Source organism: Lactuca serriola, chromosome 1 (genome assembly GCF_051521515.1).
Source record: "Lactuca serriola cultivar US96UC23 chromosome 1, Lser_US96UC23_V15, whole genome shotgun sequence".
Classification (NCBI taxonomy): domain Eukaryota; kingdom Viridiplantae; phylum Streptophyta; class Magnoliopsida; order Asterales; family Asteraceae; genus Lactuca; species Lactuca serriola.
In genome coordinates, this window is record NC_136408.1 from 40,762,570 (window position 1) to 40,779,446 (window position 16,877).

The following is a 16,877-nucleotide window of genomic DNA, read 5'->3' on the forward strand; positions in this document are numbered from 1 at the left end:
ATCTCTATTTGGCGCATCTGCCAAGATTATCCTATAAGCGCATCTGCTATTGTTATGACAATCTCTATTTGGCGCATCTGCCAAGATTATCCTATATTCACTACTTGGTGCATCTACCAATATTATTCTCAAGCGCATCTGCTAGCATTAAGGCATGCTCTTTTAGTTTCATCTACCAATACTATACTTAAGTGCATCTACTAGTATTATGTCACTTTCTCTTTGGTGCATCTACCAATACTATGCTTGAGCGCAACTGCTAGTATTATGACATTTTAATTGGTGCATCTGCCAATATCATTCTTAATCATCTTTCATACATCATCATTTTATCACATACCAACTATCTCATCTACCCATGTTCTACCCAACATATTTGTAGATATGGAATACATATACAGTTTAACTCATTTAAAAACTATATAAAACATTCATTCCATACTCGTCTCAAATAAACAACAATATATAAACACATAGCACGTATTTTATAACAAATACTTCATATTTATGTGTTGGAAGAACGTAACCACACACCCTCCCAAACATATATGTGATACATCCAAACAATACTTTTCACCAACCAACAATAACCCAATTACCCATTCCCGTTATTCTCACTTTATGTCCCTAAAACAACTAACACAAGGGACCTAGTCTAAGAATATTTCATCGGGGCGACAACACATGCTTCGGGGGTACCTCAGCAATATAAGTCAAATAAGGCAACCATGAGGGGGATGGAGTACAGCGAATGAACACCCAAGTTCATTAACACCTACAGGTGGCGAACCTGCTAATGTTTCCACAAAACTGTCTAAAATAGCCAGTGGTCGTCATCTAAACTCCGCTAGATGACTAAATCAAACAACAACGAGGCCTCTCATCTGTTTATTACACACCAACTATCTACCCATGTTCTACCTAACATATTAGTAGATAAAATATACATTTTTATACATAGTTTTGAAAACCTGTATAGCATGCTTTAATCAACACATAATCCACATAACAGATGAGACACACACATAGCACATATCTCATAGAGAATAAATCATATCTATTAGATAGAAGAGAGTGAATACACATTCACATATATAAACAACAATATACTATACACATAGCACGTATTTTATAGAAAATACTTAATAATTATGTGTTAGAAGAGAGTAACTACACACTCACCCAAACATATACTTAATACATCCAGACAATACTTGTATTATACCCGTGTTTATGAAAGGGACTATACACATGATACCTTATCGAATGAACACGTAATTCAAAAATAAATAATCCGTACTCCCGGATCTAAAACTAACCTCTTGATTTGATCCATACTCTCAGATCTAAAACTAATCTCTTGATCTGATCCATACTCTCGGATCTAAAACTAACCTTTTGATCTGATCCATACTCTCGGATCTAAAACTAACCTTTTGATCTGATCCATACTCTCGGATCTAAAACTAACCTTTTGATCTGATCCATACATCCAGATCTAAAACAAGTTTATCTCTTTATTCTTTTATCTCATGGTCCAACCCATATTTTATCACCTACCAACAACCTCATCTACTCATGCTCTACCCAACATATCTTTAGATACAAAATACGTATATAGTTTAACTCATTAAAACTTATATAATTCACCCGTTCCACAATCATCTCAAATAAACAACAAAATATTATACATGTAACACGTATTTCATAGCAAATATTTAATATTTATGCGTTAGAAGAAAGTGACCACACACTCACTTGATTAGAAGATGATCGGACAACACTACGACTTGCAGAAGTTGTAATCCTTAGCAGATCTGGAAGATCTCTTCAAAAATCGAACTTCTCGCGGGCAGAGCTTCGGCTCGGGAACCGCACTTCTCGGGATCTTCGGGATCTCGGGACTTGCCTCGGGGCTCGAGAACAATACCGAGGCTTCGGGGTATTTCTGGCACGCAAATCGATGCAAAACGGGAGAGAGAAGAGAGAAAATAGCAACCATAAATGTCTGGCCCTTCAAATCTATTTATAGGGCAAATTTGGCCCTTGCCACGTCGTGGCAACCTTGTTCCATGTCGTGGGTTTGGTCGTCACTGCATGCGTCATCCCAAGTTGCATCTGGGGGCCTTCCGGAGGTGTCAGGACACTTGCCACGTCGTGGCACTGCTTGCCACGTCGTGGTCTCTGACAGTTTTGGGGTTTCGCGCCCCGGACTTCAGAAATTCATAACTTTCGCATACGAACTCCGTTTTCGACGTTCTTTATATCGCCGCGAAGGTGAGATTATGCTCTACAACTCTCGTTTAGACTCCATTAGCTAATTTTGACTTTATTTTTAATATATTATAAGTATATTACTTATATATTATCTTTAGTAGGCCGGGACAGGAAAACTCCGTTATAAACTCATAACTCATTTATGTGAACTCCGTTTTCGTCTGTCTTTCCGTCGTTGCACTACTATCGATGAGATCTTCAATTCTCATTTCTATCACTAAGGATAGATATCTATCTACCTTAAATTCACTATTTACGTCACGCTGGGTCGCACTAGGTCGTGCCGGTTCTGTCGCGAAACTTCGACAGGTCATAACTTCTTCGTTATAACTCGGATTTCGGCGTTCTTTATATGCACGGAAACCTTGTGACATATACTACAACTTGGTTAAGATTAATCCTTATAAATAATCTTCCATCAAAAAGTCATTTTTGATGCTTATCGTCTCTAAATTGACTAGCCCTAATCTACGGGCGTTACATATCCGGATCTTCATTCATATGAATACATCATAGATTCATCATCATCTTCTTCTCCTTCTCTTTTATTTGATATGTCATCATCCGTTTGATTTGGATTCCGCACCATCAAACGGATTTGATTGATACACAAGCAGATTAGAGACTTACAATTGGTATCAGAGCTTGGTTGTATCAATCAATTTTTTCAGATCTGGAGCTTATTTGATCTTGTTTTGAAGAGATTTTTGTGTTTTTGGATAGATCTCGCAAAAATAAGGGGGTTTGTTCTTCGCGTTTTTCCTAAAAACAAGTTTTTGATCGAGTTTTGGAGCAAAAATGGTGAAAAAACGTTGTATTCTGCGAGAATGTATTCTATCTATTATGCAAGATTGTGTTCTATCTATTCTACCAGAATGTATTGTATGTATCCTGCCAAAATGTCTAAATTTATTGGAATTGCAAGTAACATGCTTTTAACCATTATTAGTTTTTGTTTCATTTGTGATAGGAATGGTCGAAAGAATGGCTTGAAGACCTGATAAGAATGACTTGAAGAATGAATCAAAGATTGATCACACTCACAGTTTAAGAATGTTCTTACTTTTTAAGAATCGCACTTGTATTTATTCATTAATTGTATATTCAAGAATGCTGATTTTTTATGATATTCTTTTAGAATATGTATAAATATATTAAAATGTATAAGGCTATTAGTATGTAAAAATATTTATATGAAAATATTAAAATGTTGTTAATCTTCAACCGGAGGTTCAAGAATTATGTTATTCTTCAACCGGTGGTTCAAGAATTATGTTATTCTTCATTAATATTCTAATAGAATAAAACTTTGAAAGAACATCATTTTAACAAAAAAACATTCTTACGGAATAAAATCGGTTATGTTTACAAATTATATTTAGAATAAATTGAATTAATCTAAAAAATTCAAAATTTTAAAACTAGAAGTATTAATTATCCCTAACAATCCGAAAATTTCCTTTTTTAAATATAGTTAATTGTCCAAAATACCCTTATGCTGAAATTTATGTGATTATATGATACATGTTACCATATTGTATAATCATGGTCTCTCAAATCATGATCATTGATTGTATTCCATCTGTGATCTAGATCTGTGCATTCTGGTAGACAATAGTTAGTAAAAACAAAATAACCAAAACCTATAAATATATATATATATATATATATATATATATATATATATATATATATATATATAAAGTGAAATGTGACTGTTATGTGTACCTAAGGTTAGGTGTAGAACCTATTAAGCGAGGTAGTTTTAAATAAAACAAATCTCATTTCATTTTCTCTTAGTTTTGTTTTAATAGAATACCATTGAATTAAGTTCAATTATGGAATGAAAAAGATCAATTATATATATTCTTATTGCAAATAATTATTGAAGTTTATAAAGAAAATAAAAAACCAATATTTTTTAACGAATATGTTGGGTCAAAAATATGGTTTATACTTTTTTTTTTCTAGGAAATTGATTTGTTATGTAATATTGTATATGTGTTTACGGTCAGGAAGTGAGTTTACGACCATAAAAAGAGTTTACGGCCGTAAACTCAGTTTGCGGCCCATATTCCGTGTGTATATATATAGGGGTGAGGGGAGTGAGGAATAAGTGATGAACACTAGAGGAGCTTAAGTGTGTGCATTTGAAGGTGTTCTACAGAGAGAGAATAGAGAGTGTGTGTGAATCTTGTATCCGGATCTTCATTCATATGAATACATCATAGATTCATCTTCTTCTTCTTCTCCTCCTTCTCTTCTATTTGATCTAGCGTCATCCGTTTGATTAGGATTCCGCACCATCAAACGGATTTGATTAATACACAAGCAGATTAGGGACTTACAATTGGTATCAGAGTTTGGTTGTATCAATCAATTTTTTCAGATCTGGAGCTTATTTGATCTTATTTTGAAGAGATTTTTGTGTTTTTAGATAGATCTCGCAAAAATAAGGGGGTTTGTTCTTTGCGTTTTTCCTAAAAACAAGTTTTTGATCGAGTTTTGGAGCAAAAATGGTGAAAAAACGTTGTTTTTCGTCAAGAACAACGATTTCTGGAGAGTTTATGGTCTTTGAAAGGTTTACGGGTCGGAGTTTACGGCCGGAAACATGTTCACGGCCGGCGGTGGTTTGGCGGCTTGCGGATCGATTATGTGCGGCTCGGCTCGGCTCAGCAGGGTATCTTGTTCGTTAGCGCGCTTCTTTATAAAAGGAAAGGGGAGGAACGGCTTTGCGTCTGGCAAGGATCGAGCCTGCGACCTCCGCATAAACAACCCAAACGACTATCCATCTCAGCTAGCCAATCCCTTGTGCATTCACTCCGAAATATTAAACTTAAACACTCCAGTCGCACCAAACTTTCGCAATTTTGTCCAATTCAGCCCAAAAATCAATTTTTTTTTCTTTTTTAAATTCCATTTTCAACCAGAAATTTTAATTTTTAATTTTAAATTTTTGAATTTTATATTTGACTTTTTACTTACAATTTTGAATTTGACTTTTAAAGTTTAAACTTTGACTTTTAAATTTTCAAATTTATTTTTTTCGTTTTGACTTTTCAAGTTTGACTTTTGAGTTTGACCTTTTAAATTTGACTTTTAAAGTTGACTTTTGAAGTTTTTAGTCTAAGGGCATTTTTAAATTTGACTTCTAGTAGTGCTTTTAATAATTTTTGAAGTTTACGAGGGAATTGAAAACATGAAAGAGAGTCATCCGGAGATATTAAGACAAAACTTCAACATGTTCGATTATATCCCTGGAGAAACCCTCGAAACTCAGTTGCAGCGATTTACCACACTCTCTACTGAGATGAATATAGTTGGGATCGTCTTGACCAAATCTGAGATAAACAAAAAGCTGCTGAATGCATTTCCGAAATCATGGGATATGGACGTGGCTGACATCAAAAAGACAAAAGATCTCAATCATCTTAGTCTGGCTGATATAATTGAAGAACTTAACGTTTTAAATTGTCGAAAAACAATGAGTTCCACAAACCTCCCGCTCAATGAAGTTTCATGTTCTCAATCATGTGAAGTTTCATGTACGCTATCTAGTGAAGATACAATTAAATTTCTTCGGGAACAAATTGATTTATTAAAAAGGGAAGTTGAAGACCTGAGATATAAAGGATATCAACTCAGGAAAGGACAGAAACCCCTGAAGGCTGAATTAGAAGCAAAAACCAAGGACTTTAGGAAGCTTCAGGAAGAGTATAGCAACAAGTGTGAAAATTATAACTATATTAAGAGACAACTTGCTGCTGTAACTAAAGAACTTGACGCTTTAAAAATTAAGTGTGGAAAAACAGATGTCAGTTTCAAAAATTATATTGCGTCAAGTCAGACAGTCGAGTCCTTATATGAAACCCAATTAAAATTCAAAGAAAATCAAAACAAGGGTCTAGGGTATGATAGTGTACCTCCTCCTTATAATCATAACTACACATCCATCTCTATGACACATGACGAAATTGACAGGGAGCCACATCTTCGATATGGCAAACGAGCTGGATTTGTGTCAGGAGGATTTATTCAGGTTGAAAATACTAATGTTTCTACTTCATGTGCAGGTAAAGTAGCAGAAGATGAGAAGATGGAGAAAACCATTGAACAAACCAACATCTTCGTGAACTCTGAATCTGTTGCTTCGAACTCAACTGCTTCCGATCAACCTGCCGTTGAGAAATACAGGCCTCCAATTCCAGCGCAACAGAGTGCATCTGGGAACAATAAGAGACAAGGAAAGGATACGCCACCAGGGGCAGGAAGAAATAACTTTACAGTGAAGAAAAAGACTTGTTTTCACTGTGGAACGCCTGGACACATTGCTAGAAATTGTCCTAATCGCGCATACGTTCCCTACTGCGCACAAGGATGGCAGAACGCGCCAAGAGGGAGATTTTTCAAAAGAAACCCCTCAAGTTCATGTTCAGATAACTCCGACTGGAATGCCATGAAGGCCAAGAATTCAACTCCCAAGGCCAAGCATCTGAATCCCACAGGCAAGAAGGAAATGTCAGCCAACAAGCCCAATCCAAGAGATGATCCAGTAAAACAAAGACCGGTTAGGTCAAAGTCATCTCAACGGCCGAAATCAAGATCAAAAGCAAGCACTGAGCCACCCATCAGATTGAAAAAGAAATGGGTTAAACCCAACTACAAATGGGTTCCGAAGGCTCAATCTCCCAAATCTTCTAACGATTCTAATATTTCTATATTTTCTGTTTGTGATAAATAAGACATGTCATGGGAGAAAGTACCGTGCAAGGATGAAAAAGGTCGACCCAGTTTCAAAATGGACTGGGTTCCAAAGACCAACTAATCCCGCTCTGTGTCGGAGCAGCTATGGAGGCATATCATCAGACTTCGGTTTGTTGGTAGTGGCTGTTCCTGGCACTTGATATAAGACATCTCTCAACTGTACAACACTCAGAACATTGTTTGGGAGAATGTGTCCTTTGCGGGAAGGGAAGAAAAGAAGAGATCACAAACGGGGTTTGTGCTTAATGACATGAAGAATTTTTGGATATGTTCTGAGTTTACGCGTGCTGTTATCAGACCTTCTGGATGCAAATTCAATCGGTAACTTACGGTTTGAGTTTTCTTCTCTATACTCCTGAGTTTTTCTTAAGTTGTTTCGCTTTAAAGACTAATTTTTGTTTTAGGATAGTTTAAATTTGCGTATTTACTTTCGTTTATCTCCTATGCACAAATTTAGGGGGAGAAATAAAAACAAAACAAAAATTAGAAAATTAAAAAAAAACATTAGAAAATCAGAAAATCAAAAATATGTTGGTTATGAAGTGTGCTTGAGGGAGATGTTTTGGGAAGTGATATTATCAAGTGATAACAAGCAACCTGAGTCTGCGTAACGTACCCAAAGTTGAAGGGTCTATGCTCTGGTTTGATGCGTCGGTAGGCACGAAAATTTTTAAATGGACATGACTAGGCAGAGCTGAACTTAGGAAATTTATAGACTTGACCAATCTTGACCTAGTTAGGTCCATTCAGCCTGACAATACGAAGCTCGGATAGGTTGCAGGGAGATATATATGGGAATCTACTCGTCACATTAAATGAACCCGTACTTGGAACCGTGGTTTAACTTTTCCTCGATGTGCGGATTCTGTCCTTAATTCCGGTTGGATGGAAAATCCCAATCAAACGGATGATGCCAGATCAAATAGAAGAGAAGGAGAAGAAGAAGATAATGATGAATCTATGATGTATTCATATGAATGAAGATCCGGATACAAGATTCACACACACTAATACACACTCTCTATTCTCTCTCTCTAGAACACCTTCAAATGCACACACTTAAGCTCCTCTAGTGTCCATCACTTATTCCTCACTCCCCTCACCCCTATATATATATATATATATATATATATATATATATATATATATACACACACACACACGGAATATGGGCCGCAAACTGAGTTTATGGCCGTAAACTCTTTTTACGGTCGTAAACTCACTTCCTAACCGTAAACACATATACAATATTACATAACAAATCAATTTCCTAGAAAAACAAAGTATAAACCATATTTTTGACCCAACAATCTCCCCCTTGGTTTATAACTTTCTTTTCTTTTCTTAAATGGCCCAACAGAATATAATTCAAGCGTTTTGTCTTTCAATTGAAAAACTATACTTAATGATTTTTTTGAAAAGCTTGAGTTATGACATGTTCGTCTTTTATCTTTTATTTTATTAGTTTTTATTTAGAATTTAGTATGGTCGATTAAATGGTCACGACTTTTAATGATTTAAGTTCTTAGACACAATGAAGAAAAATAACATAAATTTGATCGATTTAGTAAGTCACATTATTAATGAAGAATAGTAAAAGAGATATCATGATTAGTTTGGATATAAATGGATCAAAAATACATTGTTTGGAGGGTTCAATATATAAGCTTAGGTATATGACAGCCACATATTCCCTAAGCCATATATACATACATACATATATATATATATATATATATATATATATATATATATATATATATATATATATATATATATATGGCTAGGTTATAATCTGGATGGACAACTATTGTGTGGAGAGTGTTATTCTATGAGAATGACTAAGAGAATAAGTCGTTTAGTAAAGCGAATACTTTCAACCTCACATAAATATCGTCACTTTCATGCATTATCGTTAATTTTTATTTATTTTTGTTTTCACATATCGTCTTTCACTCATTTTAATTCTTACAGAATACGAATCAATAAATATTCTGACATAACGAGAATAATAATAAAACATCTATAATAACCTTATAAACGATTTAATTAGTGAGAATGTGTGATAATGGCAATAGTTATGTAAGATTGAACGTATTCATATTATCAAACAACATATTTTCTTTGTCATTCTCACAGAATAACAATGTCTACACATCCACACAATAGATGTCAATCCACATTTGAACCTAACTCTCTCTCTCTCTCTCTATCTATTTATCTATCTATCTATCTATCTATCTATCTATCTATATATATATATATATATATATATATATATATATATATATATATATATATATATAATATGGCAATATTCAACAACAACAAAAATTAAGCAATTAATGCGTACATTTCATGGAGAGGATTATAAACTATTAAAAACACTGTAAAAAAGATTTGGACATATATACATACATTTTTAATTATTATAATAGTTCTTAGATATAGAAAATGATTATAAACTATTAAAAACACTATATTTCGACAAATAGGTTATTTTGAAGGTTTATAAAGGATAAATATGATATTAAGAAATAAGTTGAACAAATATGATATTTTGATGTTTAAGAATGAAATGTATGAAAAGAAAATAAAATATTAATAAATGGATAAACAAAAAGTAAATATATGATTTATTTTTTTGATATGAATTAAGTAAATTAAAAATATTAAATCGAAACGGAAAAATTAAATATAAGTATAAGTATTAAATAGGAGGGTATATGACCATATAAATATATTCCTTTTCATATTCTAATAAAAAAAAGTATGTTTATTCTCTTTTTGTTGTCACAGGTCATCTAATTAATGTCATGTCAGTTGTCAACCTATTGATTCTCCATTTTAAATTTTAAATTTTAAATTTTAAATTTTCCATTCTAAGTACATTAAATTAATATCATTAGAATAAAAATTAAAATACTATTAATATAGATTATAAGGTGATATAACTTCACGTATTTATTGAAATCAACGATTATAATTTTATATAACTAAAAAATATCTATTAATTAATAATTTATTTAAAATAATTGATTAATAATTTTAGATTTTTACTATAAAAGTTTAATTAATTTTGTAACTTGGTTCCCATATGTTATAAACTAATATATATTAAAACCACTCTCTAAAGGTTATTATATGTTTTATGTCTAATCAATAATCATATTTGATATCTCATAATCATCATAATATATAAATAAAAATATGTTTACATAAATACATGGTATAACTATTGAGGAATTACACATAATTATATAAGAGTTTATTCATACATAATAAAATAATTTTTTGTCATAAACAAATGACAAGCCTTTTTTTTTTCTTTTTAATTATGTTGCACAACCTTTTTAAAACATAAAATTTTATGTATGTCAAATAACTCTTATTTACAAATCAACTTTCTAATTATATTGCTTTATGTTTTCTCTATTTCATTTCATGTGTCAAATTAGAGTCATAAAATGAATAATACAAAATTGATATAAACTCATCAAACATTATTGATTTATGTAACATTTTCTTTATACTTTTTAATCTCCTTAGTCAATATTTAACCGAAATTATTGTTGTTTTATTTGTTACAAGTGGATTAAGCATGTGTTTCTTATTTACATTATGTCAGGTTTTAAATTAAATTTAAATTCAAAAAATTATGAATAAAAGTCACACCCTTTATTCAACTTTAAATTTACATCACCACACATGTTTTTTTTCCTATGGGATGCATGTATCAGTACATATATTGCTATGTCTCCATCTCTTGTAAAACGACAACATATTTTGTATTGATTGATGACAAATAAGTTTAAACAATAATGTCTTCAAGAAAAAACAGTGCATTGCTAACATACATTGAATTATATATAATATATATGTTAAACTTCATAGTTAAATTTCATTCCTAGTTAAACTCACTCTGTAAATAATTTATAAATGAAAATATAAAAAATAAAATGAAAAAGTATATACTATTTTACAACCTTAAAAAGTGGTGTGGGAAAGAACATGGATTGAGTGGAAGTACATGCATGCAGACGTATATTGTGGTAAAAGTTTGTGTGCATTCTAAGGTTGTACCTTAGTACCCTCCATAACATGTTATGCTTCTGTCTGTCCCTTAACTTACAAACTTCCCATCTTTATTGACGCCTCGTGATTCCCCTCTTCCACTTCTGCCTGCTTTCTGGCTTATATGGGCTCCCCCGGCCCTATCTATTAGTATCTAATATCTATACACAATTACACAATACACATTACAATCACACATACTCTATAGTAATTTCTCAAACCATACATACCTCATGTTTATGCTTTTTCCTTCAAAGTGTGTTTAGTTTATATGAGTCAAGAAAAAAAATATTAGTTTATATGAGCCTAGAAAAAAAATGTTTGTATCAAGTTATGTGGTAAAAAATACAAGAAGTTGTTTAAATCACCTAAGAAGATACGGGTAAAAAGGAAAATTGGTAGACTGAATAAACAAAGATGAGGCTACAATCTATATGTTTTTTTTTCATTAAAATAGTAGTAAAAAGATGAATTTGTTTTCACATGTAAACACTTTTTACTGTTTCTGGCAATAGGAACCTAGTAGTTAAGGTCTTGGGTTCAAATCCTAAATCTTTAATTAATTAGATGATACAATTTACCATTTTTAAACACTTTTTACTACTTATTAACATTATTAAACCACAATAAACTAGTAATCTCAAACACCCCATAAAACTGCTTTTTTTTTTCTTTTGTAAAAAAAAAAAAGTAAGAGGAATTCAAGGGTATAATGAGTGTCACGTTTACCATTTTAAAAGATAAGCTTAAAACCAGGATGATGCTAAATGGCTGATAGTGTATCAATCAATGGTGGTCCACAGTCTTCAACACTTCGGCTTACAGAAACGGCATTCAGAGAAACGAGTTAATTAATTAGTGATTATTAAAGAATTTTAATGATTAATAATGAAAGTATAATATCAAAATCAATACATCTAGTCGTTCAGGTGGCGAGCAGAATTGCCGGAGCCGCCGTAGTCCGCTCATACTAAAATGAATCGGATGAAGATATACCATTAAAAATCAGCGAGATGATTCAAAGTAATATCAAATTCAACAAATCAAGCTACGAGAGATCTGATTACAGAATGTTAAACGCAGTCCAACTTCAAAAGTCAAAACCCTAGTAATTTCCATAGTCAGCTCCGCCTCGTCTGGTGGTTACGCTCTGCCGTTACAACCGTCTTCTACTAGACCGTCCTCCGGTGCTCCGCCACTAGTGAGATGAATCGAATTTATCATTAAAAATGGCCGAGACAATTAAAACTTACAGATCTAACGACGAGCTAGATCTGATCGAATTATACTTCTAAGCACTATTCTCATTCGAAACCCTAGTAATTCGCTTAGTCAGCTCCGTTTGTTCGGCCAGTGGTTCCACTCCGCTGCCTCAACCGTCTTCCACTCATTCGATGCTCCATTGCTCCTAATTAGTCTTCAAACTCCCAACGACATGATAAAACACGTAACAGATTCGGAAAAATAAGCATACTCAGCGTTATTGAGTGTGCTCTAGTAAAAAAAAAACTTACAGAAATATAGTCATTCAGACAAGCATACAGCATCTCGGGAGCAACACTTCTTCCGCCATTTCTGGAAATATTATAGGAACTGAAGAGCTAATTTGAAGAGTTGTGACGTGGTTAGTGAAATTCCATCATGTATCTAGCTACAAATCCACTGATTAGCATGAAATTTGAAGCATTAAGTCCAGAAATCGACATGTCCTCCCACAGCTTTCTTGAGCTTTCTAATAGCATCGCACAAGAAATAGATCGGAAGTGCTCGAGTACATATGTACGTAGATTGAAAAGTTCAAGAAAGCTGTGGAAAAACATGGCAAGGACTTGTATACTCTGCATATTATCTACTATCTTCATCAGGTGCATCAAAAGAATATATATATATATATATATATATATATATATATATATATATATATATATATATATATATATATATATATATATATATATATATATATAATCAAATGAGAACAGGAAAAAAACTTGAAAACCCGAGAACAAAGTATATTCATTTGTGATTCCATGTATTCATTTATAGAGAAATGATAAAATTTTACGCATTTAATTTCAATTGAAGAAAAAAAGTGTATTCATGTTGATTGTGCGTAAAAATTTATCATTTCTCCACAAATGAATACATGGAATCATAAATGAATAACTGTTCTCGCGTTCTCAACCTTTTAGTTGTTCTCATTTGATCATTTCCATATATATATATATATATATATATATATATATATATATATATATATATATATATATATATATATTGTGTGTCAGAATGCATAGATATTGACCACCGGATTGAATTGAATCATTAGTTATGATATGAAGTATATTACAATACGGTAACATTTACCATATAATCATATAAATTTCAACATAAATACATTTTAGTCAATTAACCTATATTAAAAATGAACTTTTTGGATTTTTAGGGATAATTAATTCATTTATTTTCAAAAATATGAATATTTTAAATTAATTCAAATTTAAAAATCTGATTTAATTTTGTCAGAATGACAGAATGTCAACCATAAACTAGTAAATATATTTTCGAATGTATTCTTGCAGAATATATTTCCAATGCAGATATTTTTGATAATTAACCTGATTTAAGAATTGTAGATATTATTCATATACATCCAAGTTGGGTCTACGATTTTATTCTTAATACGTATCTGAAATAAAATATAAATTCATATATATTCTTGCAGTCTAATATCCTTATACATTTTAATATAATTATACATATTCTAACAGAATGTCATCAAAAATGAATAAAATTCTTAAAAAATAGCATTATTGAATATACAATTATTGAACAAGTACACTTGATCTTCTTTAGTGGTCCATATAATCCACTTGATCTTTGCATATATACTTGTTGTTGAACTCGATTCCAAATATTTCTCTTGTATGATCAATATTAAATTCATTTTCCATGCAATTCTGAAAAAATAAGATACACTACTCGTTAGTATTACCCATTAAGCAAATATATTTATTGTTAACAAACATTCTCAAAGACATTCTAACAGAATGTATTTATATAAATAAATTATGACAGAATACATTGCAGTATTACCTGTTAAACAAATATACTTGTTGTTAACAAACAATCTCAAAGACATTTTAAGATAATGCATTTATATAATTAAATTCTGACAAAATACATTACAGAATGCACTTAAATAACGTTCTTTTGCGAACAATAGGCATCAAATCGATGAGTGTTACTAAGCTCATTCTAAAAGAATATTGTGCTTCTCATTCTGAAAGAATTTGTAGGTTTGAATACACTCTCGGTATGCATGTTTTTCTTTCTGTTCCACATTAATGGCGGCTTCTTTAAAAACTAAAAAGAAAAAAATATATCAAAATCTAATAGCTTTAAATTCATTATCACAAAATAAGCAACAACAAAGCAATTTTCAAATTGCTTTAAATCCAACTAAATTAATTTTTAAATTGAATAAGAATATGCCTCTGTTTTAAAATTATGGTCTAATCATGATTTTAAATGTCAAAATGAACCATATTTTCCATAACACAAACCAAAAGGCAATAAGAAATTTAGGATTTGCCGAGTGATTTTAGTTTTCAATGAAGTTTCAAGATCTAATGAGTAGAGTAATAAAAATAAAAAAATGGCGACAACAAGAAAAAGCATTATTTGCACGAGGAAGAAATCAGTACTTGCATGAGGAAGAAATCAAAACAAAATTCAATTAGATCAAATAGATAGGATTAAATACCTGATTTATTGGTTGGCGGCCTAGTGGATGCTTCATGATTGTTTATATGATTTTACAAAGCTTAATCAGAATATCCATGTGCTATCACCAAATTCATTATCGGTGGGTTGAACCCTAGAATTCCACGATGGGTTGATGTGGACGGAGCCTTCATCGAAAATATTCATCAACTATTTTAATTGAAGAAGGAGATGGAAGATGATGGGTTGGGATGTTGAAGAAGAAGGTGGAGGAACAACTTTGATGGTTCGATTACACACTTAAGAATCGCATCATCGTTGGTGTAGAGTGCATCTCTGCCCCTCATCTCTTCCAACACATATGTTCCTCATTTATAAGCCGACACACACCATGATTGTCTTCTACATTTCTTCACATCGTTGGCAGCCAGGTTCCTCCAACACCGAGGTTAGTCTCTCTCTCTCTCTCTATGTGTGTGTGTGTTTGTCTTTGTATGTGTGTGTGTTTGCGGTGTGAATCGAACTTGTAAATCAGAAGCCCATATACCTATTGTAATATCGATGTTATTGTAATGAACATGGAGACCTTGGACATGGAAAGTATAATTTTTATTTGTTGTGAAACCCAAATCAATGATGCTTGTTCGCTGATACCCAACTTTCATTTTCATTCATTTTTGTTTTGAGTTTTTATGATCACTGAAAGTAGAAAATCTGTGATTTTGTATTGAACGTCGGTTAATTCAATACCCATTTACCATAGAAGCTTGAATATACGTTGTACGGTTTTTTATTACTTTATTTGATGTAAAAGAAGTATATCATCTTTTTCATATTGTTTAACTCACATTAGATCGTTTATTACGCTCGATGCTCCCCACAATGAAAGAATTAATGAACAAAGTAAAATTAAGCAAAACAGACAAGAATGATAATTCTGTCATTTTACATGAATTCCAATTCAATTTCTTACGAACCAAATAGAATCTTAAATTAATTTCAATTCCATTTTTTGCCAACCAAACATGATATGTGTAACGTCCATGTTTCCTACTAGATTAAGCCATATTCTGTAATCACTTTGGTCAACCATTATAATCTTTATATGAATGAATAAAAAGGATTCTTCATATATTTATATGTTTACATGTTTTATAGGATAGTATGTGTAAATTATAAGAGTATTTAATAATAAATTAAATTAAATTAAAATACTCTTCGAAGATAAAAGATTACTTAGGATGAATAATTTTAACTTAGGGCCCGTTTGTTTATGTCTGACCGGGACCGAGTCAGCGATTTGGGCTGACTCGGTCAGACAATATGCGTTTGATAAGGTAGCTTTCTCATTCAGAAATAGTTGGCTCAAATGATTCTCGGTGAGACCTTGAGGCGTTGCTGACTCAAAAAATTACCTCCATGCCCTCTCGTTTCTTTATTCCCATCGTGACCTAACAGAGAGACAGCAAAGAAATTGGCTTCCATCGCACAAATTGGCTGCCATCGCACAAATCAGGAGATCGTCGCCGTCCCTCCCAGTCCGACTATCGGCCAAAAGACTTCCCTTCGTTCCAGCTCCGACAAGAAACACATCAAAACAGGTTCGATTCTCGGTTTTTTCCTGTGATATGCGTAGAATGTGATTATTCTTGTTGGTATGCATAGAATGTGATTGAAGGGATTATCCACATGGTGTTTTTAGGGGATTTTTGTGTTTGTTGTGTTAAATGTGTTTAATTTCTGGATGTTTTTACCTTTTTATGTCGAATCAATCAATCTTTAAAACGAGAATGTTGCTTCTTTGCTGAATAGAATACGCTGGAAGGTTCTGCTTGTTGTTCAACATTAATTTATTTGTTCTTTGTGTTTGTTTAACATTAAACTCTTCAATAAATTGTCAAAGTTCTAACTAATTAATTTTAGAATCAAATTTCATCCCAAACAATTGTTTTACAATCCCTACATAAATTCATTTCTACATTTCTTTTACAATGGTTTAATGTTACAATGACAAATTTCCCTCAACTTTGACTTCA

The 16,877-nt window shown here is 32.2% G+C and overlaps 1 long non-coding RNA gene across 1 annotated transcript; it reads right to left on the minus strand.

The window, feature by feature from the left end:
* Window positions 1–10,996: 10,996 nt before the first annotated feature.
* Window positions 10,997–12,973, minus strand: LOC145084889 (uncharacterized). The gene is made up of 2 exons (XR_013699319.1): window positions 11,845–12,973; window positions 10,997–11,276 (listed from the first exon to the last, which is right to left on the minus strand). It is a non-coding gene; the product is annotated as an uncharacterized LOC145084889 (long non-coding RNA).
* Window positions 12,974–16,877: the final 3,904 nt, after the last annotated feature.